At 41.1% G+C, this 18,021-nt stretch overlaps 1 protein-coding gene and 1 long non-coding RNA gene across 5 annotated transcripts in view; one reads left to right on the top strand and one right to left on the bottom strand.

Moving 5' to 3' along the window:
• The window catches only part of MAML3 (mastermind like transcriptional coactivator 3), a 432,522-nt gene that overhangs the window by 411,872 nt on the left and 2,629 nt on the right, over positions 1-18,021 (bottom strand). The gene's annotated exons all lie outside the window — the stretch shown is intronic.
• The window catches only part of LOC118968420 (uncharacterized), an 81,407-nt gene continuing 80,213 nt past the window's right edge, over positions 16,828-18,021 (top strand). For both annotated transcript variants that reach the window (XR_005056078.1, XR_005056077.1), the window contains exon 1: positions 16,828-16,940. This is a non-coding gene — a long non-coding RNA (uncharacterized lncRNA). The remainder of the gene's footprint in view (positions 16,941-18,021) is intronic.

Below are 18,021 nucleotides of genomic sequence, written 5' to 3'. Positions count from 1 at the left end.
GAGAAAAACAGGCCAAAGCAACAGATTTTCACTGAAAGGCTTGAATATTCAATGTGTGCACAGCCCTCAGAGAGCACAGGGTGGAACCATCATCAGGGGAAGGACAAGACTCCCTAAATAAGATGTGAGAGCGAGGAGATCCACTCCAGGGTGGAAACCTTGCCTCTCCATGAGAAACACAAGCTGCTTCTGCGTAAGAAGGACTCAGTGCAGAGGCAGAAGCCTCCTTGAAATTTGTGCAGAACCACAAAGATGCCTCAGCAGGTAACAAGCCAGGAAGGAAAGTGGGAATGGCATTTCTGCATCCTACCTCCAAGAAAAGTGGAGGAACTTTCCCTCTCATTATTTCAAAAATCAATTCCGGGTAATGAAGATTCAATTGTCTGTCAGCAGCCTGTGTCCTTATGTATTTGACTTTTGCTCTTCCTCTTCCATCTAGCTCTTTTCTCAATGGTCCATCTCACCCATCTCCTCTGGCAATGACATGGGGTCAGAATATGCAGGCAGCCCGCCGCCCGCACCGCCAGGCCAGAGGCTTGGAAGAGTAAAAGGAGAGGCTCCTTGGATCATCTGCCTCTGGCCCCCTCTCAGAGAGACATTTGGGTGTTGCCCACCCTCCTAAATTCATGAATGCTCTCTCCAGTTTCTATGGAAGCCATCAGAGAGGTCATGGTTTCCACATGCTTGTTTTAAAAGGAAAGTGGCATCCTTCTGAGGGCACAGTGTTCACGAGGTTGGGTGGCAACTGAGCAAACAGGGTCTGTTTACCATAAGGAGGTGCCAACGTGGGGTCTATATTGGTACAACACTGTTCTCAGGCCTGCCACAGCTCTGTAGCTTGTATCTGACCTCTTCTTGGCAGGCATGCTTCACTAATAATAAGCTTAGGAACACAGTGGAGGAGAGGCACAGGCTCCCCAAAGGCACCTACTCCTCTGCCCTTCTCTCTTAGAAGAATAGAGTTAATCATGCAAGAGGCTTCATAAAAATTAGAAAAAGAGAAGTTCTTATTCACGTATTGACACTTGCCACAAAGCTTGGCCAATTTCCACAAGTCACTTTACTTTCACATAGACCTAGTCCCTCAAGGACAAAAACAGGAAAAACGACGACGACTTCCAGATAACTATGCTTCTCACAGCTGTGCAGTCAAGAGGGGGAAAAACACCTTGTATCACTTCCTCTGGTGCTAACTGAAAACTCTGGACTTTGGGGAGGCTATTAGAAAAAGGTTAAATATGAGACTAGATAATGATATACCAAGGGACTCATGTCAGTGTTGTTTGAACACTACTCAGAAGCAGTTGCTGCTGAGAGCTGATAACCACTTTACAGAGGTCTGGGAGAAGACAGAGTCTGCAAGCAAATGCCTCCGTGGTGCCCTAGGAGGAGCAGGCTGAAGACTTATTTTGCACAACATCCTTGAAAACATTTGTTCTTCTCCATTCTTCAATTCAAAGATGACTAGGTACCCACATCTAGCAAGTATTGCCTATACACAACCTATTTTCTTGTATTTTTCTTTAATTTTAGTTCTACAAAGATACATACATAACTTACCCCCTTTTCCCTCACTGTGAGCTATAAGGTCTCTGGTCTATATCTTTAGACTTTGTATTGCATTTTATGCTAAACTAAATTGGTCAGTCAATTATTTAATACTCTTATCAATAAGCCTTTATTCAAAAGTCCTACTTATGTCACTTAAAAATCAGTATTAACCCTTTCCCGCCTCTAAAACTAAATTGCCCCCCCCCTTGAAAAATTTGTCATATTATCCAGAGCACCTTGTGTCATCAGTTACAGGATTATGAGCAACCAGCTGCTCAAGCTACCTGATTGACTCACCATCCCCTGGTGCTTTATAAGGATAACTAGATGGTATATAATTACCCAGTCCCCAGAAGATACTTATAATTGAATCACTGGACATTTTGTGAATGTTTGGGACAGTGATTAGAGGACCACAAATGGATAGCATTTTCTACTCTCACCAGCTAGAATGTAAATGAAGCACCCTAAAATTCAATTATGAGAGTCCTTTAGGTATTAAATAACTATAATACAAATCACATTAGGGGGCAAGATTTTTTTTAATTGTATTGTCCCTGTAACCCCTGAAATTTGTATTTTCTAGCAGTTTTAAAACAACACAGCTGGATTATCAGATTCATAGTTCTTCATCCAACTAGAAAAGCTGTACCAAAGGGGAAACATTCAATAGCCTGTTTCTATTTTTGCTTTGCCACCTACTTATTTGGTGACCTAGGAAGTGAGCTGAGTCTCACTGAGCTCCACTTACCCATATACATGCTGCATAAATAATTACAATATCTAATATTATTGTGCAAATATAAAATGGCTCTGATACTTATAAATTTTTAGTGGAAATAAGGATACTTTATCTATTCACATTTTCACCTGTTACACTCAGAAATGTCTTATCATTCCTAAACCTCCCCTTTCCCGCCTTCCTCAGCTTTTCCTCCTAGCTCTTTCTTATCCCCAATTGTTCCTATTGCTGTCTCTCCCTGCTCTCCCTCGGAGGAGGCTGGGATACCTGTAGTAAGATCTCCAGGAGTGGCTGTGCCAGGCCCCACAGTGCTCTGGGCAAGGACAGGAAGCAGCAGATACAAGTCCTTCTCAGTCATCGTTTTCTGCTTCTCTTTCTTAAACTGAGAAAATGTAAAGATTGTTTCTCTAACTCAGGAAACTCAAGAAGCAAAAACAAAAATACTTCTCCCCTGACTTTGGTGTAACCATACCATCAAGGCAAGGTTGAAAGAATAGTCACACAGTGAAGGAGCTCCTCCACCCAATCTAGCATGCAAACAGAAACAGGACCCCAGTCATTCCTCCGGATGCTGGGAATCACACCCAGGGCACAGGCATAAACTTTCCCAGCCCCTGAATGCTACAGCAAGTGCATATCCACTTAGGGCAGATTGTAACGGATCTAGTTTCCTCCACCTAGAAACATTTTTTTCAAGGCCAGTCATTAAAAATGGAAAACTAAGGCGTGAGAAATATCAGTGTCCCCAGGCAGGCTCCAATGTAAAAATATAATCTCTGATTAGTGATTAGTAGAACATCACATAAATAAATAAATAAATATATATATATACACACACACACATATATACACACACACACACATACATATGTATATTTTTTCCAGTAGAGTTGGCCTTGTAATGACATTTGTTCATGAGAAAAAGAAATTCATCCCAACACCAGAACGCAACCTTTATGGGTGTTCAGCAAAAAAGGTCCCACGGAGACCAAGAATGTGGTGGCATTTGGTACTCTTCAGTCAGAGCATCAGCACCATTGGTTTTCTCCTTTTAGCTTCTGAAATAAAAATATTCTCATGCACGGAGCACAATAGCACAGGCTACAGCCCTTCCTCATGGAGTGTGATTCTCTCTGAGGCTCGCCTTCTGCTGTTTTTGTCGGCACCACTCTCCCAGGACCATGTAAGCCCTTCTGGATCTTCCCCTGCACTTCGGAGTCAAGAGTAAGGAAACGGAATGGGTGACCATGACTACATAGAGCTTGAAGTCATAAAGGACTCAGGATAATGGCATCACCCTGGCCATCGTGGAGCGCATTAACAGGGCAGCCAAGGAGACCCCTCCAGAGGAAAGTGGAGTTAATTAGTCCTTTTATGCACACACACATGCTGGCTTCACACATTTAAAAAATAGACCCATGCTCAGCAAAGGGTCTATTTTAGCACTGCCTTAGTACAAACTGGATAGATGGGTGCTCTCTCTCTCTCCTTTCTAGCAGCAACACTGGCCCTACATACGTTCTGGTTTTAGCTAGCCTAGCCTGAAGAACGAAGAAGTAATGTGCAAAGTGCATCGGAAACGCAGTAAAACAAAACAAAACAAAACAAAACAGTCTTCACTCGCACGAAAAGAATTCAGCGCTGGTGAATTAACACATCTAATAATCAACTGGCACTAGTAAATTTTCCTTTTGTAATGCAGCCACTGGGCTGCTATGGAGAAAGATCCCAATTTACACTCGCTGAATAAATGATTTGATTAGTGTCCAGAGTAAGGAGGCGTGAATGTCCTCTAAGCTTGAGCTTTGCCTCCGTGGCCTGAATCAGCCACCGTACAGCAAGGCTGACATGGTGCCAAGAGCCCTCCTGCGTGAGACTAGAAGTTTCTGAAGAACTACCACAGACCCAATGCTGGGAGAGACCCCCAAACAAAAGCCGGCCACCGAGTTCAACAACTGGCTTGCAATGGCGCCATATGCTCTACAATATTGTCCTGCCGCAACGCTGGTGCCTGTGTTCAGTGCTCCTGTGTGCTGCACAGCTGTCAGCCCAGGAGCTGTTTTATCATTATTTTCACTGTTTTATTACTTTTCTGGGAATTCAAATCAGTGTAACCGCGCCTGATACACGGGGTGAAAAATTGTGTCTCTCTCCCCCTCCTCCTTCAACCTAATGAATTGCCTTTTTTCATATCAAAGAGTAATGAGCACACCAAACCACATAATATTTATTCATGGAACAAAAGACATAGGAATGGCAGGGGTGGAGTAAGCAGAAGCAGCTCCTGGGTGTAGAGAGAAGAAAAGCTGGACACTTTCAAGGAGCTCCTCACTCTGATCCCTAGTAACACTGGGTTCGATTTAAAGGGCAATCTAAACCTTTCAGCTCCTGCCTTATTCCCTTGCAGCGCCCCCTTCAGGCAAGTCCCTGGTCAATACTTGTAGAGTCTGCTGTTGAGAGTGGACAGTAACTGAATGCACTGAACCCCACAAACTTGACTGTGAACTGTCTAAGCCTTTTTTCCCAGTATGATTCCCCTAACAGCCTCCTCTTCTCTCCCTTATGGGCATGAAGCCAGTATATCTAAGAATGTTCTGGATAGACCCTTTTTCCCCCTTGTATCATCGTGGCCTCCACTGTGCATGAGGCTGTGATTTGGCCGAGCGAGGAAGAGCAGTAGAAGCAATGGCAATACTGGAGCCTCTCTTACCTCAGATGACAAGAATTTTACTCCCCCTCTTGTTGTCATAATCCATTCTCTCACAGTCTGTTTTACAAGTTTTCTCCCAGAAAAGAGAAAATAACATACGATTATAGGAATGACTTACCCCAACCCATGGCTAATCTTTACAGATATTGTGACAATTTAATGGTCCCCTTTACAACGGATCATTAAATTGAGAGGGGCAGGATGGACTACTGAGTCAAGTTAATGCTGAATAAGCCATGTTTCTTGAAGGCCACTTCCCAAATACATGAGCCACCAAAGTGAAAGGCAAACTATTCTTTAAGGTAAGATACCCTGTTAAACAAAGGTTCTTCAGAAATGATACATGAGCCTCATTAAAAGGATTAAAAGTTAAAGGGCAACAGAAGAGATTTTTAACACCAGCAGCTGAGTTGCTATTTCTTCCTCCCATTTTATGACTCAGCATCTTGAATTTCTCCATTAAAAAGTCTATTTTGAGAATAAAAAATGAGATTTATTTTTTTTTAACTAGGGAAAGATTTAAAATTTTCAAAATCATAAAATAATCCACTTCTTCCTATAACCTGTGGCACCCATATGGTGAAATTTTCCTTCTGAAGAATTTATCTGGGTAATTTCCCTCAAACCTAGTAATGGAATACTTTCCTTAAGCAACCCTCTTGCTTCCTTGTCTTCCAGTCTTGTTTCTGTAAGTTTGTCAAAGCTAATTATCTCTCTTCTCAAATTTATTGCTCTTCAGTGTATCATAAACACATATATTACAAAAAGTTGAAGAAAACAAGTGGTGTGCATTATACTAGGAAAGAAAAATAAGACATAAATAATTATTCAGAGTACCTGCTCTTAGAAAGAGCGGATGAGAATACCAAAGCCAGCCAATCCCCTGTGTCTCTTCCACATTTGGTTGTCCCCACACCCGTGAGCCAATGGCAGAAAAACTCCTACACCATCAGTATAAGGTAAAGAGGGAAGCAAATTGTTTATGATTGCAATCCTTTGGCATTCCAGAACACTGATAAACACGAAGCCTACCAAACCAGTAACTCAGACAACCTGTGCCTCAACATAGGGAACAAAAACAGGATTCTCTCAAGCACACACTATCATTAAGCTCCCTTACTTGACTCTATTGTTGCACACTTCTGAATGTTCCATTTCCAATCTGGGACCACAGACTTAAAGTTAATAAAGGCCCCTGAATGAGTCATATCAGTCTTTTCAATCTAAGAACAGGATCAAACACTGAAAAGGCAACACCCTATTTGAATTTCAATAGCCTGGGTGCCAGAGATCCCAGATCCCAAAGTACTGGTTTCTCATACTTTGTCACCCTCAAAGTTACCACTGCATGTTCTGAGTTCACTGTGGGCCCCAGACCTATTCCACTCTATCAAATACAATCTGCCAAAAACATTTTTTGAGTGTAGTTAGTTACTGTTATGACAAGCAACTTTTTAAATATTCCTTCAATAGGTTCTAAGAAGCAGCATGACATTCAAATCTAAAATCATTGTTTCTGTGATTCTTTGAAGAAAATAAACGTGTTTTTAAAAATCCAGCTGCAAACCATTTAGTAATTCCTAAACTGAAAATATGTTTTTAACCATTTAGCCATTACAACTTCTAAAGTGATAAAGTTGCTTCTTTAAATAAACCCTCTCTGCCTACCAAACATCAGAGAATCTCCTGGCAGAGGGCTACTGCAGGATGTAAACAGTAAGAGAATGTTGCAGTTGGTGAGGTGCTGATCTGCACACACCACTGTGAGGAAATACCTTAAGTGATTAAAGATAAACACCACCTGCACACTTTGCAAAGGCAACCATTGCTATAGCCACACGCTCTTCTCACCCAGACAAGGAGAAAGGATAGACTGAAATACCACAGTGGATTAGAACTGGGACAAAGGAGCCCAGAACAGAAAATGGGAGCATGCAAAGAGAATGTACATTGTACCCCTGCTGGGACCTCTGGCATTATCACCACACATAATTCAAGAATAAACAATTAAAACAACTTTATCTCATTTTCTTTTACTTAGTACCCAGGAAATTTTGTTGAGTTCTGACATATGTCAACTTTCTTTGCATAAATGTTAAGGTTAACCCCCAGATATTCTTACTTATGAATTTATATCCATAGTTATTGAACTTTTTTCAAAGGAAAGAAAACCCAATACATCTGAAACACTTTTTGTTAGATATGTTTAAGAAAAAACTCACAGTAAGGTAAGACTCGATTCTAGTCATTTCTTATCCATTACAAGTCATCTCTGGACTCTTTCAAAAGGAAATAAGAAAATACTTCCCAAAGGAAATATAAGTTAGAAGTTTATTGCAACATAAATATAATATTGCAGAGTCCTTGGAAAACAGTTTTTATCTAATAATTATAACCAGAGAGCTATGAAATAATAATATTCAAAATGGACAACCATTTATCTGTTTATAATCAATATAAATGGCAAATGTTATACTTCATGCAAAATGCAAGGTTGTCTACTTGGTACTTGGGTAAAAGTCATCCTTAAAAGAAAACATTCGAGTGCTAGAAATGAAGGAAACATATTCAGGAAAAATGAGAGACACAAAAAAAGTAAGATGACACTCCTCAAGGGAACAGTAGACTAGCAACACTAAACTTGACTGTTTAAACTTGACTGTCAGCAGGAAGTGTCAAAGGCTGAAATTTCATTGCATGACCACAACAGCAGCTTTAAGGATCTCTTAGTTTATCATTTTGGGTGGCCTAGTTTCAAGACTAGGAGCAAGGTTCTTTTTTCAAGTACACAATCAACTCCTGCCATTTAAGTTACTGAAACAGATGCTATCTAGCTGTCTTTAAAGACTGTAAGTTCCTTCTCTAATGGCTGAACTGAGCACACAGCTGCTTTAACTTAGCTGGTCGAAGAGTTTTTGCTCACTAACATGCTACGTGGCACAGCTGAAGGGCAGAAAATGGCTGCTGCTAATCAGCATCTAGGTTATAAATTGAAGCAAAATGCTGAGATCACTGGAATCACTTGGTAGAGAATAACCTATCAAGTTTAGGCCCCCAAACTTTTACATTCCCACCCTAGATTTATTTGTATGGTTCAAATAACTACCATCTACATCTGGTTCTACTGTCTCTATGACAAAGGAGAAACATGAGGTGGTGGTGCAGAAGCTGGAAAAGGAGACTCACAAGCAGAGGAATGTGAGGCCAGGAGACAGCAAAATGGGAATTCTGTTACAAACAGCAGGGCCAGACAAGGACCAGTCCTACTGTGGACCTTAATTTTGGCTCCTATTCAAACTGATCTTAAAACCTAAAGAAAAGTCAGATTGGAGAAGACTGCAGCTTGGGAGAACAAGGTTATTCCTATAAGGTTATAGGAAGTGCAGCTGCTCACACAACTTTTTCAAGAAAGAGCACTTCAGTCAGGTGAGGGCAGAATAATGTTGCAGCCAAGGGCATAGATTCTGGAGCCAAACTGCTCCAACTACATAAAAATATAGTTATTAGTATTTCAGTGTAGGGAAGCTGCTATGCCAAAGATAAATCAAAATGACCAGGAGCTCCAGTGAAGGGCAGCTTTCAGACCCGTGTCAGTACATGCGTATAATGAAAATCGACAAGACTTCTCACTGTCTAAACAAATGCTATATGGTGACTGTCAGGGCAAGTCCATTTTGGTGCATTTTCTACAGTTGGCCAGGTCAGCAGGTTGTTATTACCATGTTACACAGATGACTGGATTAGTCAGTTAATTTAACCTGTAGGAAGTGGCAACTCATAGTCCTGAGATATTTAATGACCACTCAAACCTGCACCAGTTCCACCCAGGGTCCTATATCACCAGGTGAAAGATGTGGTACAAAGGAAGCCACACAGGCCTGTGAAACACAAAGCTCAGGACAGGTACAGAGAATTGCACACTGGTCTAAGAAAGTGAATTCCTCACTTTCACAGCATGAAAAGGAGCTGGCTAACTAGACTCCTAACTAACTTCCTCGTTAGGCCCACATGACAAGAAGGAGAGTCAGTCCTGTGAGATATGGTGCCAGATACACAACCCTCAAAAACTAACAATATTCACCCTACACTGCAAAGATCAACACCAGTTGCTAGACTTGACTCCTTTTTTTAAGCCATATTTTTTTCTATTGAAGTATTACTGATACACAATCTTATGAAGCTTTCACATGAACAACACTGTGGTTTCAACTCTCACCCATATTATTAAGTCTGTCCTCCCACTCCTTTGCAGTCACTGTCCATCAGCGGGTAAAGTGCTATGGAGTCATGACTTGTCTTCTCCATGCTGTACAGCCTTCTCCATGACCTACCTACATTCTGATTTTTAAGCCATATTTTAAAGGAAACACAATTATCATTTGCTCTAAAATGGGTTGTAGTAAGATTTGGTTGCTACAGTAAGCCATATTAGCTTATCAGAAAAATTTGCCAACTTCTTCTGTTCCTATATATTACATATGTAAAAAGAAGCCCAGATCTGTGCTACACAAATGCTCATACACTTACAAGGGAATATAGGTAAGATTGTTTGTTGCAGCAACATTTAATTGGCAAAAAATGAGGAACTACCAGAGTACCTATCAATAGGAGATCATTCAACAAATTATGAACAATCATATTAGGGAATGCTATATGACAGTGAAAAAGAATGAGTTGAGGATCTATATATATTGACTTGGGCAGATACCCAAAATCCATTATGTAGACAAAGTGATTTTCAGAACTGAATTTTTTTTCTTAATGTAGAAAAAAAACCCTAATGTGTGATGATATACAATATATAGTATATAAGTAAGTGAACAGAGGAGGGTCCGGAGAGAAATATTCTAAACCATGGTAATTTCTGAGAAAGGGGCAAGGAGAGGAATTAAGTCACTTTTTAATCTACTTACTTCCACTTAGCAATTCATTCAACAAATATTTAGAGTTCCTCCTATGTGCAGGTAGGTCTTTTTCCAGTCACAAAGATAGAAAGATGAATAAAGAGACAAAGTCCCTATCCTCATCTAACTGGTATTTTATACCTAGATTGCTTTAAATCTAGAAATAAAACATTTGCATTTTGTAATTCAAAAAGAAAGATGTTGTTGCCCCTTCTCCATCATTTCAGCCAACTGAACAACTTTTGCTGGAACCATTTCACTCATCGAGCCAGCCCATTTCATCTTTGAACAGCTTTAATTTTCATATAATTTTGTTAATACTAAACCAAACCTGATTCCTAATAGTTGCCAACCCCTGACCCTAACTGTATCCCCTTGGGGCCATAAAGAGCACATCTAATCCTTTCTTCACATAACAGCCCTTAAAATATTTTTTTTTCAAACATATTTATTGAAAAAATTCACATATAAGTGCACCTGCATAGGTCAAACCCATGTTGTTTAAGAATCACCTGTATATAGTAATATCTCTTGTGCTTTTTTTTTTTTTTTTTGAGAGGGCATCTCTCATATTTATTGATGAAATGGTTGTTAACAACAATAAAATTCAGTATAGGGGGGTCAACGCTCAATGTACAATCATTAATCCATCTCAAGCCTAATTCTCGTCAGTCTCCAAAGCCCTTCAAATATTTTAAGAAAGCAATCCTATCATCCCCCAAATCAGACGAAAAACCTCTAGATCTTCCAAATGTTGTTCATGTGATCTGGTTTCAAGCCCTAGCAACTTCTTGCTTCTTTCTTTCTAAATGCTCTCCTCTGTCTAATTTCCTTTAAAAGCCTGATGTCAAGCCATGATCATGGTGCTACAAGTGTGACCTAGTCAAAAAAAAAGGAAAGAAAATCTTCTGCTTCATTTTAACAACCATACTTTAATCTTCTTCTCCACCATGCCTATTATTCCTCTCCCCCAGCAAACTGATTTTATTTGAAAAATAATGAAATAAATGTTGTTACAGAAAATGGTGCAAGAAAGCTATAGCTACAGAAAGCTTACAAGAAGATACAGAGCATTTAGCACCCTTAGGGTTTCCCTAAATGCTAGTTTATTAATGATTTCCATTAACATGTTCTGAAGACCACAAACACCATTTCATACAGCTAATCTGAAACATGACACATGCCCTGCTGTGTGAGCCCAACGTGATCAAGGAGGCCCTGTTCACTACCATGTCCCCAGTGCTTAGAAATGCTGTCCAATATGTAGCAGTTGCTCAACACCTAGTCATTAGACCTTGGCTTATGCATGAATGAAATAAGCCTTAAATAACTCAACTTTAAGTCTGCACTCGGGTGGGAAACAAACAACTAAGTGATATTAAGGTCATGCATAAAAATTGGCCCAGCATTTGTGTAGCAACATAAAGTCGTTGGGACTCTTACATAAACATATTAATTCATTTGAGCCTAACAATCACTCCATGAGGTAGAAAAGAATGACTACTGTTCATCTTCCTGACAGGCAAGGAGACAGTGGCAGACACTCATGAAGTAAAAAGCCAACTCTGTCCATGGTTGGAGCAGAAATGCAACACAGCCATCTTTCAACTTATTCCCAGGCTCTCTACAGAGCAAGGCAGTGCTGCTTCCTCCCTCTGGTCCTTTAGTAATAAGGGTGTTTTTGAGAAGCTGTGAGTAAATCTGCACTGTGTATTTTCAATACTCTAGGTGAGTTCCTTGTTTAAAGCAGGATTTCTCAACAGCAGTCATACTTATTATTGGAATGGGTAATTCTCTGTTGTGGGTCCCCAGGAGGATGTTCAGCAGCACCCCTGGCTCCTGCCCACCAGACAGCAGTAGCGCTCCTCTGGCTGGACCACCAAGGAAGTCTCCCAGCCCTGCCAAATGTTCCTGGGGTCTAGGGGCAAATTCCCACCGTCTGAAGACTACTAATGCAAATCCATTCGAATGGCAGTGGAAGAAAGCATGGAAACATGTTTCAGGAACATGATTTTGTCCATATACAAACAACATTGTCATTAGCTCTTAATAATACATATTTAAGTTCTAGTAAGGTCTGCAGGTTCAGCATAGAATACTAAAAGCATATTTTAGCTCTGTAAACTCCCAGGGCAGCAGGATACTGTTTCTCACAAATGAGCAAAACCAGTCATCTCTCTTAGTCTTTCCTTTGCCATCCACTCCAGGTGATTACCTCCAAAATCTTCAGCCCCTGTTGCCTTTCCCATCCTACCACTAACTCCTTAAAGCCCTGTACAGGGCACTGGTCCCTTTCGATTCACTCTCAATCACTGAGCTACTTTCAGCATCTAACAAACAAGCAAAGAAAAAAAAACAACGAACAAGCAAGGGCACTAGCCAAGCTTGCCTTTTAGAGCTGTGTAATCCTGAGTCACAGGGACGACCTGGGTTGAATCTGCACAAACAGACACAAAGCACTTCAGCCTCTTCTTTTGAAGAGAAAGAAGCCCCTGTCCAGACATGAGTTTTCTGGAGATGGAGAAAGATACTGTGAGAGGGAAGCACTCTACAGTCATGTGTCCTAATGACATCTTCACACACACTAGTAAATGCTTTCGGAGTTGAGGGCTGGAGCATATGTAACATGAAACATTCCACAGATTCTAGCCAACAGGATGGAGGTGTAAGGAGTCTGGAGGTTGTTAGTTTAAAAATTAAACATTTCACTTACGTTTTCTACAGTTTGCTAAGAAGGATGAACATTTTTTGTATTTTAAAAGATCCTACTTTAGCATAAAGAACATTCCAACCACTGGGAAGTCCAACATAATTAAAAAGAAGTGTCTAAATTATTCTTAAGGAATCACTTTCCTTATGTCAGATGAAGGACTGCAAGCCTACTGAGATTTTCATTAAATTCCCCCCAAGAATTGTATGCACAGTTTGTATTGAAACACCTGAGCCATACTAGTAATTTTTTTCCTATGCATTTGTGTATCTGGCCCTGAGGGAAAAAGCTGGGCTTCTTTCCCAAATGGAGTTGCTTATCCACAACTCAAAAGCTCTCAACTGTTAAATGGATGGAACAGCCAGGGAGACTTAAAAAAAAAGTGCTCCTTCTCTGATCCACTGAATGGGACCCTATGATATTTAAGTATTTATTATATATCATGCTCTCTACTCTATCTTCTGAGCAGTTTTAACCAACTTTATTTCTTCAGTTTTTTAACCTTTCTTAAATTTGAAATTTTTTTTTTAAAGTTAAGAAAAACTAATCAGTTCTTGGTGATAACTGATTTTCCAGGAACTATTTTTCCAACTCAGAAACATGAATAATGAACTTTTGGAATGTGTCCGAAAAGCATGCTGTATTTTTAATGAAGATTTAACTTGTGATATCCTGTAATTTCAGAGCAGTCATCTGTTAATCTGTTTTGTTTTGTTTTTGCAGAAACCAGTATCAAATTGGTTTCAAACAGCGGTAAAGTAAAGCATATTATATTTTTACTTAACATGTCAGGGGAAAGGGCTATAACTCAACCTGAAACAGAGAAGTCACTAAAGCCTAATGCTGATTAAAAACACACAAGTGAAAACCTGTTACTCCTTTAAACCTAACTAGAATAATGCCGAAAATCTACAAAGAATATAACATTGTCAAGGTCTTGGATACAAGAGTGTAATGTGGCATTTTAACTTGTATGAAGCACTATGGACTGTGTACCAATATTGGTGAATGAATGAATGAAATTTTAAAATTCAGCCTGTTCTGTTATTTGTGCTAATGAAGACTAAATAGTATATGAAATCAAATCCATAATTAATACAAATTGGTATCTTCCCCAATTGTTTCATTAGTTATGCAAGTAGGAAGCACTGAAATTAAATTTCTCTCATTATTTCTTCCCACTCTTTGAGAAAGGTGCTAAAGATCAGTGGACAGACCAAAAGGTTGGCAGCCGGAGGGGGAAGGGAAAACAGAGCAAGCAGCCACAGGATCTGAAAGCCACACGGTCAGCCTCTGGACAGCAGAGTGAAAAATGCAAAGCTATTTGGGAGAGTTAAAAGGCAGGTATTATAAAAATCTTGCCACTATGTTTAAATATATTCTTTTTTAGAAGACTGGATGTCTAACTGATTGATTTCACAGTTCTCTATGATGGGTAAGTGGAAAAACAGGACAGAGGTTAGCCATCCTAAGCTCAAGACCATACATAGTACAGGACTGTTAATTAACAAACATAGAGCATTAAACTCAAATAAAATTCTGTAACTGACATGAAATAAAACCTAAGTACTTCCAATGTGTTCAAGAATTGTTATGTAATGTGCAAAATGGTTTATTTTACTAGATTCCTTGTACAGTAGCAGCACTAAGGAGAGAGAGAGAGAGAGGTTTCCCATCCTATCTCAACCAAATGGAAGAACCCTGCCAGGAAACCGCTTTAACGTTAAACAGTTTGCCTATTGATCTCAGAGAGGTATTTCCAAAATAACCCTATTTTTTTTTAACATTTAAAATTTTCATCCTTCTTACAAAAATGTCAGTAAACCATACCTGGGTTATTTATTTTCTTCATATTAGGTAGCAGAAAATCTACAAAGATTCTAAAACTTGCCCTTATAATTCTAATGAGACAGGACAGAAGTATCAAATATGCTACCTGACTGAAAACTCAGCCTTCCCTGGAAAGGAACTCAGCCTCAAGAACATTTTATAGATTATGATTAATGATTAACTAACTGTGCTTCTACTTGTCTGATTGCTGGCTGCCCAGTACTAAATAAAACATACCACAACGAAAGAACATAAATAACATAATTAAATATCTATTGGAGCTTTAAAAAAAATTCTTGAGAATTAAAAGAAAAGGCAAAAACTTGTGAAACACAGAGAAATGAAATTTCAAAAAGTTTTTCACAAACTTGAGGCACAGCCACTGTGATCTATGGAAGGCTTTTCAAGAAACAACCGTCAAGCCTATCAACCCAGAATAGCAGTAAACAGAGTAAGCGAATGAAAAGGGTCATAGGATTTAGAAATGGTTTGATGTTAAAAGCTTGCCAAAAAACTTGGATACAGAGTCAAGTAACTTACTTTCAACAGGTTAAGAAATGGGAAGCCAGATTCATTTATAAGGCAATTTAACCCCGGACTAATGTGTTGACATTTCCTGGATCTATTCCAGGAAAGATGAGAACGTTTTGGATAGGCTGCAGTTTTCTCCAATCTCAGCAATTAATACATTTATTATCAAATGAATTTTATGTGATAAACTCTTCAGAGCAGGAATCACACAGATTTATGCAGTCTATAAGCGGTCTATAAATTAAGCACACACTGGGAGTTATGACGGTGCTAGTATAGTGAAAAGGTCATGAAAACATGAGACTTATCCAGATCAAGTAAGACTGCTACCATTTTGAATTTCTGAAGATTGCATTGTAATGCTTTTCTGTATGCCTGATCACACCTTTGTCAAGTCAATCTATCTCTGACTTTAAAATGAATTTGTCGATTGGAATTTACCTTAAAATTTTAACCAGTATTTCAGTTCTAAGTACAGAGGATGAAAATTTTCTCCTTTTATTACTTCTATTTAAGTAATTAAAGGTATTTTAGGAAAAGAGGAAAAGACACCTTCTCAACTGACACTCTTCAATAGGTGAAACCATAGTTCTCACCAACTTTTTTGGGGGAAAAGAATCCTTCTGAATAAAAAGTGTATGGAGGGAAAGGGAGATCATTTGACTAAAAGTCCAGAAACCTTTTCACTAGGGATAATGCAACCTCAAACCCAGGCCTGTGTTACCTGCTCTCTGAAGGAGCTGTTAGAGACCCCCATACAAAACTCAGTCCCCTGCCAGTATCCTGAGGCCAAGGAAGATTGCTGCTTTTTTTGGCTTGTTTTTTGTTTGTTTTTCTTATCTAGACTTGTAAACATATAAGAAAACACATCAAAAGAGATAAAGCCCTCATAGACTGCTTTCTTACCCAAACCAGGCAGAAAGAGAACTAATAGATATAAAGAACTTTGGACATAATGGTCATTATAAGGTAAAGCAATACCAATAAAACAGTAAAGAATCCAACTCATCTTTATTTTTATTGTCACCGTTATTATTATATGGCTCTGGCTGAGGATTGCTTTCTTTCAGTGCTTTACAAATGAAGAACCCAACCTGAGATCTAAATACAATTGCTCTGTGCCCCACCAGAGCGCAGCTATAACCCAACAGTCAATTCAAGAAAATGAAGATCAACATTTTCTTTGCAACCTGTTTTCAAGATTCTATCTCACACATAAGCTAAGTGAAAATACGCTTTCATTTTAGGGAACAATGTGAATTTTTACACTAATTATTTTTAAAGGCAAAATAATAACCAGTAAAGAATGATGGTAATTTTCTTCTTTTTGTGGTACTTAGGATTTACATGCAACTCCTTTAAGATTTGTTTTCATTATATTCCCATGTGTTTCAATATATTCACATATTTCCCACGGTATCAGTGGGAGACGCAGATGTGAAATACAGTTGAAGCTAGAATACACTCCTATTCTGTACATAGCTTTGTCATTTACATCAGCCTAATCAATCAATAGGCTAAATTATTGTCACAAAATTGCTGGAAGAATGTTATTTTAAGGCAATCATTTTTCAAGGTTATCCGTTAACTTGCTAAATTGGAATTCATTATGAAATTTACAGCTTATGTCTCCTCCATTCAAGTAAGCATTATCTTTTCATTTTCAGAAGCTCCAGCGGCAGGGAGCTACCTCCTTCCAGGTAAGGGCAGGCTCCTAGGCTTGCTTCCACCTGCGAGTGTATTATAACCCAGGCGCGCGTACCCAAAATGCTTCCTTCAACCCCTCCGCGGTCCGATGTGGCAGCCGGGAGAGAAGAGAACGCAATCACGAAAACTTTCTGGCTGCGAACCCCACCCCTCGCCCGCGATCCAAAACGACCGGGCAGTAGGAACGGCCCTAGCTTTTACTCCAGCGTTGCCCGGCCGGCAAGCTAACGCCACAGCAGTCCTCCATCCCGAAAGGTGGGTAGCACTGAGAATTTGGAGCCTCACGAAAAATGCCGTCTGCGCGACGCGTGCGTTGTGGGGTGTACAAGCACAGGAAGACAGAGTGTGGGGGTAGGCAGGAATGAAATCGTCAGTGCCTTTCAAATTATACTTCAGCCTTGGGCTCACGAAGTGAGTCCCCTCCTCCGTGGCAGGCCGCGAGGGAAATCGGAGAGGGAGATGATGCGGACCGGGAGAGAAATAGGCACAAGAAGGGCACGCGAGTCACAGGGTGCAGGTCCGCCCTCGCCTCCGGGTACAATCAGAAAAGCTACAGTGTGTCAGTGGTTTTCTGCTTCCTGTTTGCTTGGCCAGAACCTCCCTCCCTGGCTCTGTGACTGTCGTTTTTCCTCAAAACCGAGTCGCCCGTTCTTCGCGCTGTGGGCCAACTCTGCTGCTGGCTGGGGTGACAAGGGGAGGAGGCAAGGCCGCCCGGGGGAGGGGGCAGGGCCGCGGGCGCAATGCCCCTCCCAGCCGGGGGCCTCGGGCACTGAGCTGGGCCGCGCGGCGGACAAAGCGCCTCCCTCTCCATCCCCCACGGCCCCGTTCCACAAGGGAGGGGACGGCGGGCCGGAGGAGGAGGAGGGCAGCGTGGAGGGGGCTGGGGGAGATGGGAGAGGGCAGGGGTGGAGGGGAAGTGCCGCCGGCAGGACTGGGCAGGACCGCGCCGAGAAAGGAGGGGAGGGAGGAGGGGCTAGGCGGCCTCGGAGAACTGGGAGGAGGGAAGGATTCCTGGAGCCCAAGATAAACAAATTGTTCCTCTTCACGTGCGGGGTGGGAGGAGGTGGAGAGGGTGGGGAGCAAGCGCTGTGGCCTCTCCTCTTCCCCTCCCCCAAGCCGGCTCTTTGTCACGGAGCGCCGGCCCGAGCGCCCAGCGAAAGCCCGCGGCGGCCCGGGCCCCACTCCTGGCGTCGACGACTCCCAGACCCGGAATGTGCGTGATTTCTAAACCGCACCAGGAGGGCCACCCGCACCCGGCCCCGCGCCGCCCATCGAGGTGCGGACTGCTAGGCAAACCCGCGGAGGGCGCGCAGACACGCAGCGCTCCCGCATTCCC

Source organism: Manis javanica, chromosome 5, assembly GCF_040802235.1.
Source record: "Manis javanica isolate MJ-LG chromosome 5, MJ_LKY, whole genome shotgun sequence".
NCBI classification, from domain to species: Eukaryota; Metazoa; Chordata; class Mammalia; order Pholidota; family Manidae; genus Manis; species Manis javanica.
The sequence above is the reverse complement of the archived record's forward strand: the minus strand, read 5'-3'. Positions and strand labels throughout refer to the sequence as shown.